At 52.7% G+C, this 10,909-nt stretch overlaps 1 long non-coding RNA gene across 1 annotated transcript; it reads right to left on the reverse strand.

Moving 5' to 3' along the window:
• Nucleotides 1-372: 372 nt before the first annotated feature.
• LOC123577549 lies at nt 373-1,572 on the reverse strand. Its single transcript, XR_006701921.1, has 2 exons — nt 1,092-1,572; nt 373-585 (listed from the first exon to the last, which is right to left on the reverse strand). It is a non-coding gene; the product is annotated as an uncharacterized LOC123577549 (long non-coding RNA).
• Nucleotides 1,573-10,909: the final 9,337 nt, after the last annotated feature.

Here is a 10,909-nt window from a genome sequence, read left to right on the forward strand (position 1 = left end):
GGAGCATTTGAAGGAATTGAAGATGTTTGGGCAGAAAAAGAACAGTTTCGGGGTGGACGGCACCTGCTCCTCGAGCTGTCGCGTCAGGCAGGGAGGCTGCCCAGAGCCCAGGCAGACGCACGACCAGGAGGCAGACGCTGGCACCAGTTCCGTGTCTCCCCAATGCTGCGTCGACGGCTTTCCCTGTCTGCCTGTCCGTCTGGGAAAACTGCCCGAGAAAGAAAGCTTGTTCTCAGTGGGCTCAGGCTGGTTCCCGTGGGATCGTTTCCTCTCCTGCCTGTGTGCAAAGCAACTCTTTGATGTATCTTCTTAACTCTGGCCCATGACTGCCGTCAAACTCACTAGTATGTGGCAAGCTGTCTCTATCTTCTAAATCTTCTGGAAAGTTAGAATCGCTCAGGTTTTTTTTTTTTTCTTTTTAACTGTCTGGTGCTTTGTTTGGTCTCCACTTACCTTCTGATGTCACATCTGGGTCCAGGGAGCTCCTGGGCCAGTCCTGGGCTGTCACGTGTTCCCCTGTACAGTAGCCTCTTCGCTTCACTTCTTCCAAAGATAAGGTTGCCTTTTATGTCCGAAGACTATTCCCTGAGGGAAGACAGGAGCCAAGCAGGAACTGAGAGATGTTTTTGTGCATCAACACCCCTCGATGGCCCCATACAGCACCCCCAAGCATCCCTGAGATGCCCTTGTGCCTGCAGCATCTGGAATGAGGTGTCCTTCCTTGGCATTTTCTGAGGCCTCAGCCAGTCAAGGGCTCTCATCTCCCTGACACATTCACAGAATTTACACCACTCTCTTTTTTGTAAGGGTCATAACCTCCTCTCTATTATTTTCTGTGTCCACCTCAAAGCTGACCTCAGCAGAGACATTCTGACTTTTTGGGAGACATTTTCTTTTTTTCCCTCGGTAGATTAATTTCTGATGACACCATCAGATTGTATTTTATTGTGCCTTTCCGGCCCTCTGGTGCCTTCTTCCCTTGTGTGGTCTCGGGCCCTGGAGTCATGCCTCCCTGTCCTGCCTCTGGACACTCCAAAGCCTCTTTAATCGGTGCTGTGGCCTATGGGCTGTGCCTCCCTTCACGGGCTCACCATGACAGTCCCAAATGCCTGGGTCACATGCATTCAGCTACCACTCCCTCCTGTCCAGCGAAGGGTTGTCTTCAGATCTGCTTCGAGAGATGAAATTATCAGAGAGGAGATTTAAGGCCATGACTGAACAGGACAATTAAGGAATCTAGTAAAACCCTCATTATCAGCTCTTATGAAACGGAGGTTCTGTAATTCTGCGGGACGAGTATCATTTCTTTATTTATGGAGGGGTCTAAAGTCACCGCACACTGGGAAATTATTTTCAAACGTCATGACCCTCATCTGTCCTCTTTTCAAATGATTACAGAGATGGAATTAATGTTGTGCCTTTTCCTTAATTCTCTGAAGTTCCCCATGGTTTGTAAGCAAACAACAACTGTGGCCTGTTTGCCACCAGCCTCCCTAATGGGTTGTGAGATTTCTGCTTTGAGTCAAGTGCATCCAAGCTCGTTTCACAGAGTTTGGTTTTACTCTCATGTCTCTAAAAAGATTAATCTCTAGACACAAGACTCCTCCAGTTCAGTTAGCAGTAAAGATCAAATGACCTTACTTTTTGTCAGGTTGGCATGGTGTGTTCATGCTTTGGTGCGTCCCCTTTGCTCCAAAATCATAGCAATAATAGATGAAATATAAAAGAAAAAAGTAGAAAGACAGTTCAGAGCTCAGAAGCAAGATAAATCTCACTTTGTGAACCAGAAACATCAGAAATGCTATGAGCAGGGTTTAAACGTGGGGTCTCTTGGGACCCAGGCTCAGGGGCCTGGAGAGCTATCAAGGGTTTGGCTTCCACGGGCCAAAGGAAGCTAAAAATGTGCAATGTGAGACCTGGCAATCAGATTCAAGCTATATGTCAAAGTCAGGGGGTGGAGAGGGGTCTTCCCACCTGTGCAACAAGCCTGAGCATAATAATATTGCTGGGTGCTGCTGAAGCCACAGCAAAAAGCCAGAAAATGTGCAAAAAAAAAAGCAGGAAGACATAGGGAAGCCCTATAGCCAGGAACTAAGTAACATCACTCACTAGCATGGTAATGGTATCTATTGCAGCCTCAATATCAGCTCATGGCTGAGACCCTGAACCACCACCCTTTATAGACTTGGCCTGGGACTGAGGATCCAAAGTAACCACAGGACAGCCAGAAGGGTAAGTACAGAAGGGGAGAGACATAATAAAACAACAACTAAAAAATCAATCAAACAAGAAGATTCTCTCCCAACCCCAAATTCAGTACAGGTAAGAAATATCAAGGCTTAGAAATACAACCCATAAGAGGTACAAACTTCCAGTTATAAGTCACAGAGATGGAAAGTACATCATAGGGAATACAGTCAATAATTTTGTAATCACATTATATGTTGACAGCTGATGACTACATTATTGTAATAATATTGTATGGTGGCAGATAATGGTGAGCATTGAGTAATGTATAGAATTGTCAAATCAAAATGCTATACATATGAAACTAATATAACTTTGTATGCTAATTATATTTCAATAAAGAAAGAAATACAGCCCCCAAATCAATAATTGTAACAATGATTACTCTAGGTGAAAGATCCTTCTGTAAAAGAAACTTAAAGTACCTTAAAAGAATTTCATTGAGGGTGCTCAGAAAGATACATGAAGGTATATAATGTCCATTAAACTTTAAACAAGAAGGAGATAAGACAATAACAAATCTTGAAAATAAGTAACATAGTCAATCAAATTGGAATTTTAATATATTTATCAATTCTCTAGTAGATATAGCCAAAGAGGAATATAAGCCAGAATTGTGGAATTCAAGTGAAATTCAGCATAGAGAGGTAGATAATTCAGACTCAAATCTTAAATTGTAAGGGGCTCCAGAAGAAAAATGTGGAAAGAATAATGTAGCTGCAATGTATAAAGAGCCAATAACTGAGAAGTCTCCAGATTTGATGAAAAACATACCCTTCAAGTATTAAGTAGAGAAAACTCCATATTTAAACCAGCCATAGTGAAAATACAGATCAGGAATAGAGAAACTATTTTAAAAGACACTAGAAAGAAAGAAAATTACCTACAGAACCATTAGATGAGAATGACTTTCTCATCAACAACAGATGTTAAGAGACAATGGAGCCATGAGTCAAAATGCTGTGGTCAAATTACTGCCAAACTAGAATTTTATACCCAGCTAAATGGTCACTCAAAATTTTAATATGCTATCTCACTTGTTCAAAAGTCCTCCTTTCTTCCACATCTTGCCATGGCTCCACTCTGAGTGAACTATGCATCCTGATCCTGTTGACTTCAGGCTGCTCAGGTGATCTGTTTTGGCCGGTGCAGACTAGGAGGAGTAAGTGTGCGCTGGCTCAGGGAAGCATGGTGTGTCTTCCTTACCTGCTTCCACTGTGATAAGGGCATTCTCCACGAAACTAGTCTTCCTTAAACTTAGAATAAACACATGGAGAACCTGCATGCGGGAACCACCTTGTAAGATTGATACATTTTCAGGAATCTTGAAGTCCATTGGTTAAACATAACCCTTACTAAAAACGAAATTATATAACTTACTATTAAATAAATCATATTAAGAACAAAATACATAAATATTCAAAACCCATCACATTCCAGTTATTCTTCTGTATTTTACTGTTATGGACACTCTTGGGGTTACCTAACTCTCTTGCATCTATGCGGTGGGAGTGCCATATAATAGTGTGCAATTGTACATCTCCCCCCAGCCCTGTGTACAAATATGTCAGGTCAGTAGCTTGGAATCAGAAATCACTTGTGGTGAGAGTATTTACACCACAGAAGTTGGCAAGTGTTACCAGTCAGGGTTTGATGTATTATTTTGTTGATTTACCAGACAAGAGAGTGACGGAGAGAATGTCAACAATACAGATTAAACATGAAAGCGTGCTGTTCTGCAGCTGCTACATTTGGAATAGCACAAACATTGAGGAAATATTCTTCCAGCATTCAAAAGTATTATCTAACTCGGCAAAGAATTTTCTCACATCACAGTTTTATATTGGAACAAAATTGTTACCTTTTTCACAGAATCCAGCATAATATGGAGACGTTTTCAAGTTTTTCCTAAAGTTAACTAGGAAGCATATAACATTTCCATGTTAAACATCTCATGTGTTTCAAGATCTCATTTCTGTCCTTTTAGCTTCTCTATAATCGTCCTGACTCCACTACTGCTGTTTTTAAAATATTACTAAAGAGGACTTTCCAGAAGGTCATGCATAAGCTCTGTTTCTCACTGTGTCTTCGCCTGTGAGCCTGGGTCTCCTGGGATCCTGGGAACACAGCCTCAGAGGTGACACTCCAATGCCCTTCCTTAAACGTGCCAGTGAGTGCAGTGGACAGACAGGGAGACATGGGAACCTGGAGAAACTTGGAGGGAGAAGAAACAACATTGGTGAAAAGAACCACAGCAACGTGGATACGTGACACCTCACTAGATCTTTTATCTTGTGAACTAATGTCATGCACAAGAGAGAGTGCTGGCCTGAGAGTTAGGGTCTGGGGTCAGTGTTGGCCCTGACCCCTGACCACAGACAACCCGAGTCTCCTCATCTGGGAAACAGTCATCCGTGTTCTACTTTCACAGCTGTCCTGAAGGACTGAGGGAGGGAGGGAGGGAGCTGACACTGTCTGTGTGCTTGTTGTAGGTATGTGTGTGCACATTGTGTGTGGGTGTGTGTTGTGGGTCTGTGTGTTGTGTGTGTACCTTGTGTGTGGGTGTGTGTTTGTCTGTGTGTTGTGTGTGCATGGTGGGCGCGTGCACGTTGTGCACTGTGTGAATGGGTGAACGCCGGCTGTTCCAGGGATCACGTGAGGAGGTTTACTTCCTAATTACAGCCCGTTCGCGAGTTTGTGGTGGGGGAAACCCATGAGGAAACTTCTGTGGAAGAGCTCGAGGCAGCACAGGGCAGTCCACGCAGGCGACGTGCCACCTTGTGTTTCTCCCGTTTTCCACCAGATATTCGGGTGGACTTGGGAGTCACGAGAACGATGCGTCACGTTTCTCTCTGAAGAATGTGGCTTTGCTAGCGGCCTAAAGTGTACAGGCATCGATAGCCGGAGAGCCCCGACCGGGATTCGTGTTTCTGCTCACACGGTCCCCGTCCGTAGCTCCGTCACCAGCTGGCTGTCTGCACTTGTCTGTGCGGGACGTGGCCTGGGCCTCAGGGAAGTGGGTCCTCGTCTCCAGAGGCCCATCCGGGTGGAGCGGATTTCCCGGAGGAAATGACAGGGCCCTTTGGAACTTCGGAAACGCGGTGTGGTCCTTTTTGGTGTCTCACGTTCCGACCGGGGGGCCCCTGGCTGGCAGCTGCTGGGACCGGAAGGAATAGCAGGTGCCCTGCCCTCCCGGCTCTGCCTCGAAGACCATGGAAGGCGCGTCTCTTGGCTCTCAGACTCCATGAACTGGCCGGGCACCCGTGGTTCGGCCTGGCAGGGCCACCGTTCCACAGGGACCGCACCTGACAACGGGGCCGACAGAGACCGTGGGAGCTGAGTGTGCCCCGCAGGCCATCAGGTCACCTTCTCCTGGCCCTGGGCCCCCAGTCCAGAGGGAAGAGCCCTCCCGCAGTGCCAGAGGAACCTGCAGGTTGACCGTGCAGAGACCTGAGTGACCTCAGGCCCTCTGCGGGCTCTTACTGCCTGAGAGAGGATTGATTCCTCCGTGAGCGAGTAAAGTAGCAGGCGGGCACAGCCAGGCCCCACGACCCGACTGCCCGGGTCACAGAACCTGCTCTGGTTCTGCCGTGTGTCCCTCCCTATGCCCAGAACCCAGGGCGTTGCAGGGCTCAAGTCCAGACGCCCAGGTGAGAGTAGCTCTGGTTTGAGGAAAGTGAGAGTCTGAGCCTTAGGCAGGGTCCTCTGCAGGCGAGGTGGGCAGAGAAAAGGGCAGAGCCCCTTAAAATCAATGGCTTTTCCCTTTAAGAAGGCTCTGGGGGGGACAGCAGTGGCTGCATAGCAGTCGGTGGCAGGGCGGGGACAGGTGTGCAAGCTGCACACAGATGGGGTGGCAGCGTGTGATCCCACCGCCAGCATGCAGCCCCCTTCAGGGGCGCATTCCTGGTGCCCACCCCCCCTCATCACTGCCAGACCCCGGCCACGGGCCAAACACAGAGTCCCCCCGGAGTCCCAGCTGAGCGAGGGGCTGGTCAAGGTCGGGAATGTGACTTTCAGACTTTCCCGGCTCATCCTGACCCCAACATTTAAGCGTGTGAAACGCGAATGAGAACAGACTCCCCTGAAACGCATCTCAGTACCACTCGGCTTTGAGGTTACAAGCACCGCGGTGTTTAGCGTTCTACGGGGAATTCACCGGAATGCTTCCCACATTAATTCTACGAGGCCAAAGGGAGAGCTTTCGTTACAGGAAGAGCGGGCAGCTGCCAGGACCCACGCTCCTCACGGCATCTTTGGATCGGGTTTGCGGGAGGACGGGACCCCCTCCGAAGGAGAGGAGAGGCCCAGGGAGCTGAAAGCCGGGTGTTCAGGCCCCTGCTCTTGGCCGGCCCCGACTCCCTCCCTCTTCCACAGGGTCTGTCCCAGGTGAAGGCTCCAGGAGCCCGGCAGGCAGGTCCGGCTCCCCTTGGGCCCCCGTGGTCCTGCCAGGGCCCCCAGTGCTGCCACGTCTGCCCTGAGCAGCGGCCGTCACGGGGATCTCTGTAAACACTGCCCAGAGGGACTTCGCAAATGCACGCTGACATCTCAGACTCCACCGATGGAAATAAGAACAGGCAGGCCCGGCAGGTGCCGGCCTCTGGGCCACGGGGCCTGAGCTCCTGGACGGGCCAATGCTGTCTCCCCCTGGGTCTCGGCCCATTTTCCTATTAGGGTCAGAGCTTAAGCTGCCAGTGGGAGGCAAAGGGCCAACGAGAGGACAGTGGGGCCCAGGTGGGTCCATGGGGACAGAGGCTCCGGCCCACAGGAGCAGGTGCAGGGGCAGGATGCATCTGACAACAAAGCGGGATGTGCCTGCGGGCAGGATGCTCTCTGGAATTTGAGGTTTAGGACATAGATTTGACAAGAGCAAGAAAAAAGACTGTTTAGAAAGCTAATTCCATCACACTCAGTACGTAAAACAATTTTGGTCGACGCGGCGCTAACAATGCCTGAGATTAAGTGCTTACAGAATTCAGAGTCGTGTTTTCACTGACGGAGAGGGCGCTGAACGTTGGGGCGCCGCAGACCGGGGGATCCAATGTGGCGAGGCTTCTGACTCCGTCTCTCTGCCGAAACGCGTCCGTGTCGCTCCCGGTGGCCAGGCTGGGAGTCCGTGGGCCAGCCAGCGTGCAGCTCCCGGCTCACGCCTTACGACAGTGGCCGCACGTGAGGACGCATGTCGATCACTTTCCCACCGATCGCTTCCTGAGGACGGAGCCAGGGGTGGGAGGCGGAGCCTGGCTCTGCTGGGACGGCGTCTATTAATTCGGGCGTGGGCGTGACTTGCATCCGTGGAATGACAGTGTGGAGTGAAAACCCCTTCCCAAGGGACCCTCCATGGACACTGGGAAGGCTAGACGGCAGCCTGTGTCGCGTTACCCTGTGTCCCTGCCAGCCCATCGGGCAACCGGTGGGTCAGCTCACGTCACCCAGTGGCGTTCGGTGTATGACTCCTCATGTGGGTGTTTGGGGCACCAAAGCGTGGTTACAAATCCCGTCAAAGCGGCAGGGAAGGACACGCCAAACAAGCACGCCGTCTGGCCCCTGTCGTAGCGCCACCGGAGAAGGCAGAGCGCACAGTGCCTGAGGACAGTGCAGGTTTTGCTGTCCCCACCCTCTCTGAACAGACAGGGTGCGTCCCCGCCCTGGGGACCGCGACTTTCTTGCCCCCGCGCCAGGCCCAGCTCGGGCAGCAGACCCAAAGCCTGTCCCTTTGAGCACCATCTGGCCCAACGCCTGCCAGCTGGCTTCTGCTCTCCCTTGACGGGCACGGTCACGGCCAAGGCACCGGAGCCAGGGGGGCGCCTCCAGCCTCACGCGCTCGGCCCCCCGGCGGCCCTCCTCTTCCTGCCGTGCACCTGCGGTGAGTCCGCGCCACCTCGGTCTCCCCCCGCCTGTCCTGCTAAGAGCCCTTCCCACATCCTTCCTTCTGCCAAAGCCCTGAACACAGAGCCTTCTCCGGCCCGGCCTGCGCCCCCTTCTTCACTCCATGCCCTCTCCCTGGCCGATCCGAGGCCCCACAGTGGGGCCCCACCTACCCGTGGGCCAGCGGCCCCATCTTCTGTTTCCACGGGCGCCTCCCTCTGAGCTCTGCACACACCTCCGCACCTCCTGTCTGAAGTGCCCTGGAGACATTTAGCTGAAGCGCCTGAAAGGAATCTGGAATGTTCTTCTCCAGAACTACTCCTCCTCCCTCACTTACGTCCCACTTAACGGTCAGCGGGTACTGAGGGAGCGCCCGCAGTTAGCTGCTCTGGGCACGGGGCTCAGGGTGACGGGCAGACCGGCTCCCGCCTCTCAGCAAACAGCCCGGCCGTCCGGGACGCACTCTCTTCCTCTCGGGACCCGCCCCACGCCCCCAGCAGCGAGCCGGAGGCCCCTGCCGTCAGACAGCCTCTACCTCCCCGCCCCCAACCCACACCCCGGCCTCCGGGCCTGCGGCCTTCGTTCCCTCCCCTCTGTCCAGGCCTCCCGCTGCACCACCTCCCCCACCACCCTCCCAAACACGCAGCAGCCAGAGGACCCTCCCGTGCCCTGTGCGGAACCCTGCAGGGCTCCCCACTGCCCTCAGGGTAGACTCCATTCCGCCTGCCAGGGCCCACGGGGCTGGGGGCCCCAGACACGGCCGGCACCCCCTCCCCGCCCCCGCTCTCCCAGCCCCCACCCCCTCCTCCTTCCCTCCTGCTCACAGCCACGCTGGCATCACCACCTGCTCACAAGAAACACCCTCCTTCTTGCTCGAGACTTTGCAAGGGCCGTTCCCCTGCCTGGAGTCCTCCTCCTCCATCTCGGTTACGGACCGTCTGTGCCCCCATAATTCACATATCAAAGCCCTGACCCCCAACATGACGGTGTTTGGAGATGGGGCCTTCGGGGGGTAATTGGGGTTGGATGAGGTCACGAGATAATCCACATGGTGGGGTCAGGGCACTCATGAGAGGAGACCCCGAGTTCACTCCAAGCACGCACTCGGCACAGGCCAGGCCTCGAGCGAAACCCACCTGCCAGCACCTTGGACTCCCAGCCTCCAGACCGTGGGAAACGAGTGTCTGTTGTTCACGCTGCCCCGTCGGTGGGACTTCCTCACCACAGGTGAGCTGACCGGGACACTCTGTCCAGCTGCCTCCTCCTGCCCCTCAAGAGTCACATCAGGGGCCACTTCTCCCGGCGACCTCCTTGTCCTCGTCTCCGTCTCAGGTCCACCTCGTGCTTTCCGTCGTCACCTTAACTTCTAGCTGTGTGTGCGTGTGCACAGTTGCGTATGTGTGTGCGTGTGTGTGCACGTGTATTGCGTGCACAGGTGTTTGCATGTGTGCATGTGTGTGCACAAGTGTCTGTGTGTGTGCACAGGTGTGTGTATGTGTGTGCATGCGTGTGCGCAAGTATCTGTGTGTGTGCATGTGTGTGCACAGGTGTGTGTGTGCATGTGTGTGCACAGCGTGTATGTGTGTGCATACGTGTGCAGTGTGTATGTGTGTATGTGTGTGCACAGGTGTTTGCGTGTGTGCATGTGTGTGCATGTGTGTGCACAAGGTGTATGTGTGTGCATAGGGTGTGTGTACATGTGTGTGCATAGGTATTCGCATGTGTGCACAGAGTATATGTGTGTACATGTGTGTGCACAGGTGTCTGTGTGTGTGCACAGCATGTGTGTGCACAGGTATATGTGTGTGCACATTGTGAGTGTGGGTACATGCACATACGTGCATGTTGTGCACACAGGTATGCACGCATGCACATATGTGCATGGGTGTGTGCGCGCATGTGTGTGCATGGGTGTGTGCGTGCATGGGTGTGTACACAGATGTGCGAGGCTGTGCTGTGTTTTCTCGATATCTCATCTTCCCTGATAGACCACAAGTTCCCTAAAACTACGAGTCGCTCTATTCTACCCTCCCTAAACGCCCGGCAGCACACACGCGTAGTGTCGCCCGCGGCACTGTGGTCGACTTCCCTGAGCAGAAGCAGCGGGTTTGCTGAGAGCAGGTGCTGCAGACCTGGGAAAGGACACTCACGCGTGAGGAAGAACCACTTGCCTGCACACGCTCAAAGCTGGTTTTTCACTTTTAAAAACGACCCGGTTTCAACAGTTTGCTGACCAGGGTGCCCTCACTGTGTTTTCCAGTCGCGTTCCAGACTGAATGCTGCTCACCCACGCCGCTGACGGTTTCATTCTGTCTTTAAGACACTCACCATTAAGGCCACGATGGACACGTCTGGCTCCCGGCCCTCAGCCTCCTTCCCTGTCCCTGGCGCTCACCCCAGCTCCTGCCGGCGGTAGGCTGGTCATCCGAGAGGCAGCCTTCCCCTGCCACCGGGAGGCCTCCCGAATTGACCTTAGCACAATGGTACCTGTTAACTGGCTGGAAGGCAGGGGAGGCGCGGGGCGGGTGGGCTAACAGGGCTGAGGCAAAGGTGACAGCTGGGGATAGAGACCTTTGTGAGAAGTTAACTGGCTGGCAGGAGGCACTTACCTGAGGTTGAAGATAAATATTGAAACAGAAGGTTAAATTGAATCAAATCATAGACATATAACATTCTAGAATGCCAGGAGCCACAATGAATGCTGCATTTGCCACACCAGTTAGAAGCAAGAACCCCACTCCCTAGAACTTTGCCTTCTTATCTTGGAATCTGAGCCCCTCGCCCTGTGGGAGGGAGG

This window comes from Leopardus geoffroyi, chromosome D2 (genome assembly GCF_018350155.1).
Source record: "Leopardus geoffroyi isolate Oge1 chromosome D2, O.geoffroyi_Oge1_pat1.0, whole genome shotgun sequence".
Taxonomy (NCBI): Eukaryota; Metazoa; Chordata; class Mammalia; order Carnivora; family Felidae; genus Leopardus; species Leopardus geoffroyi.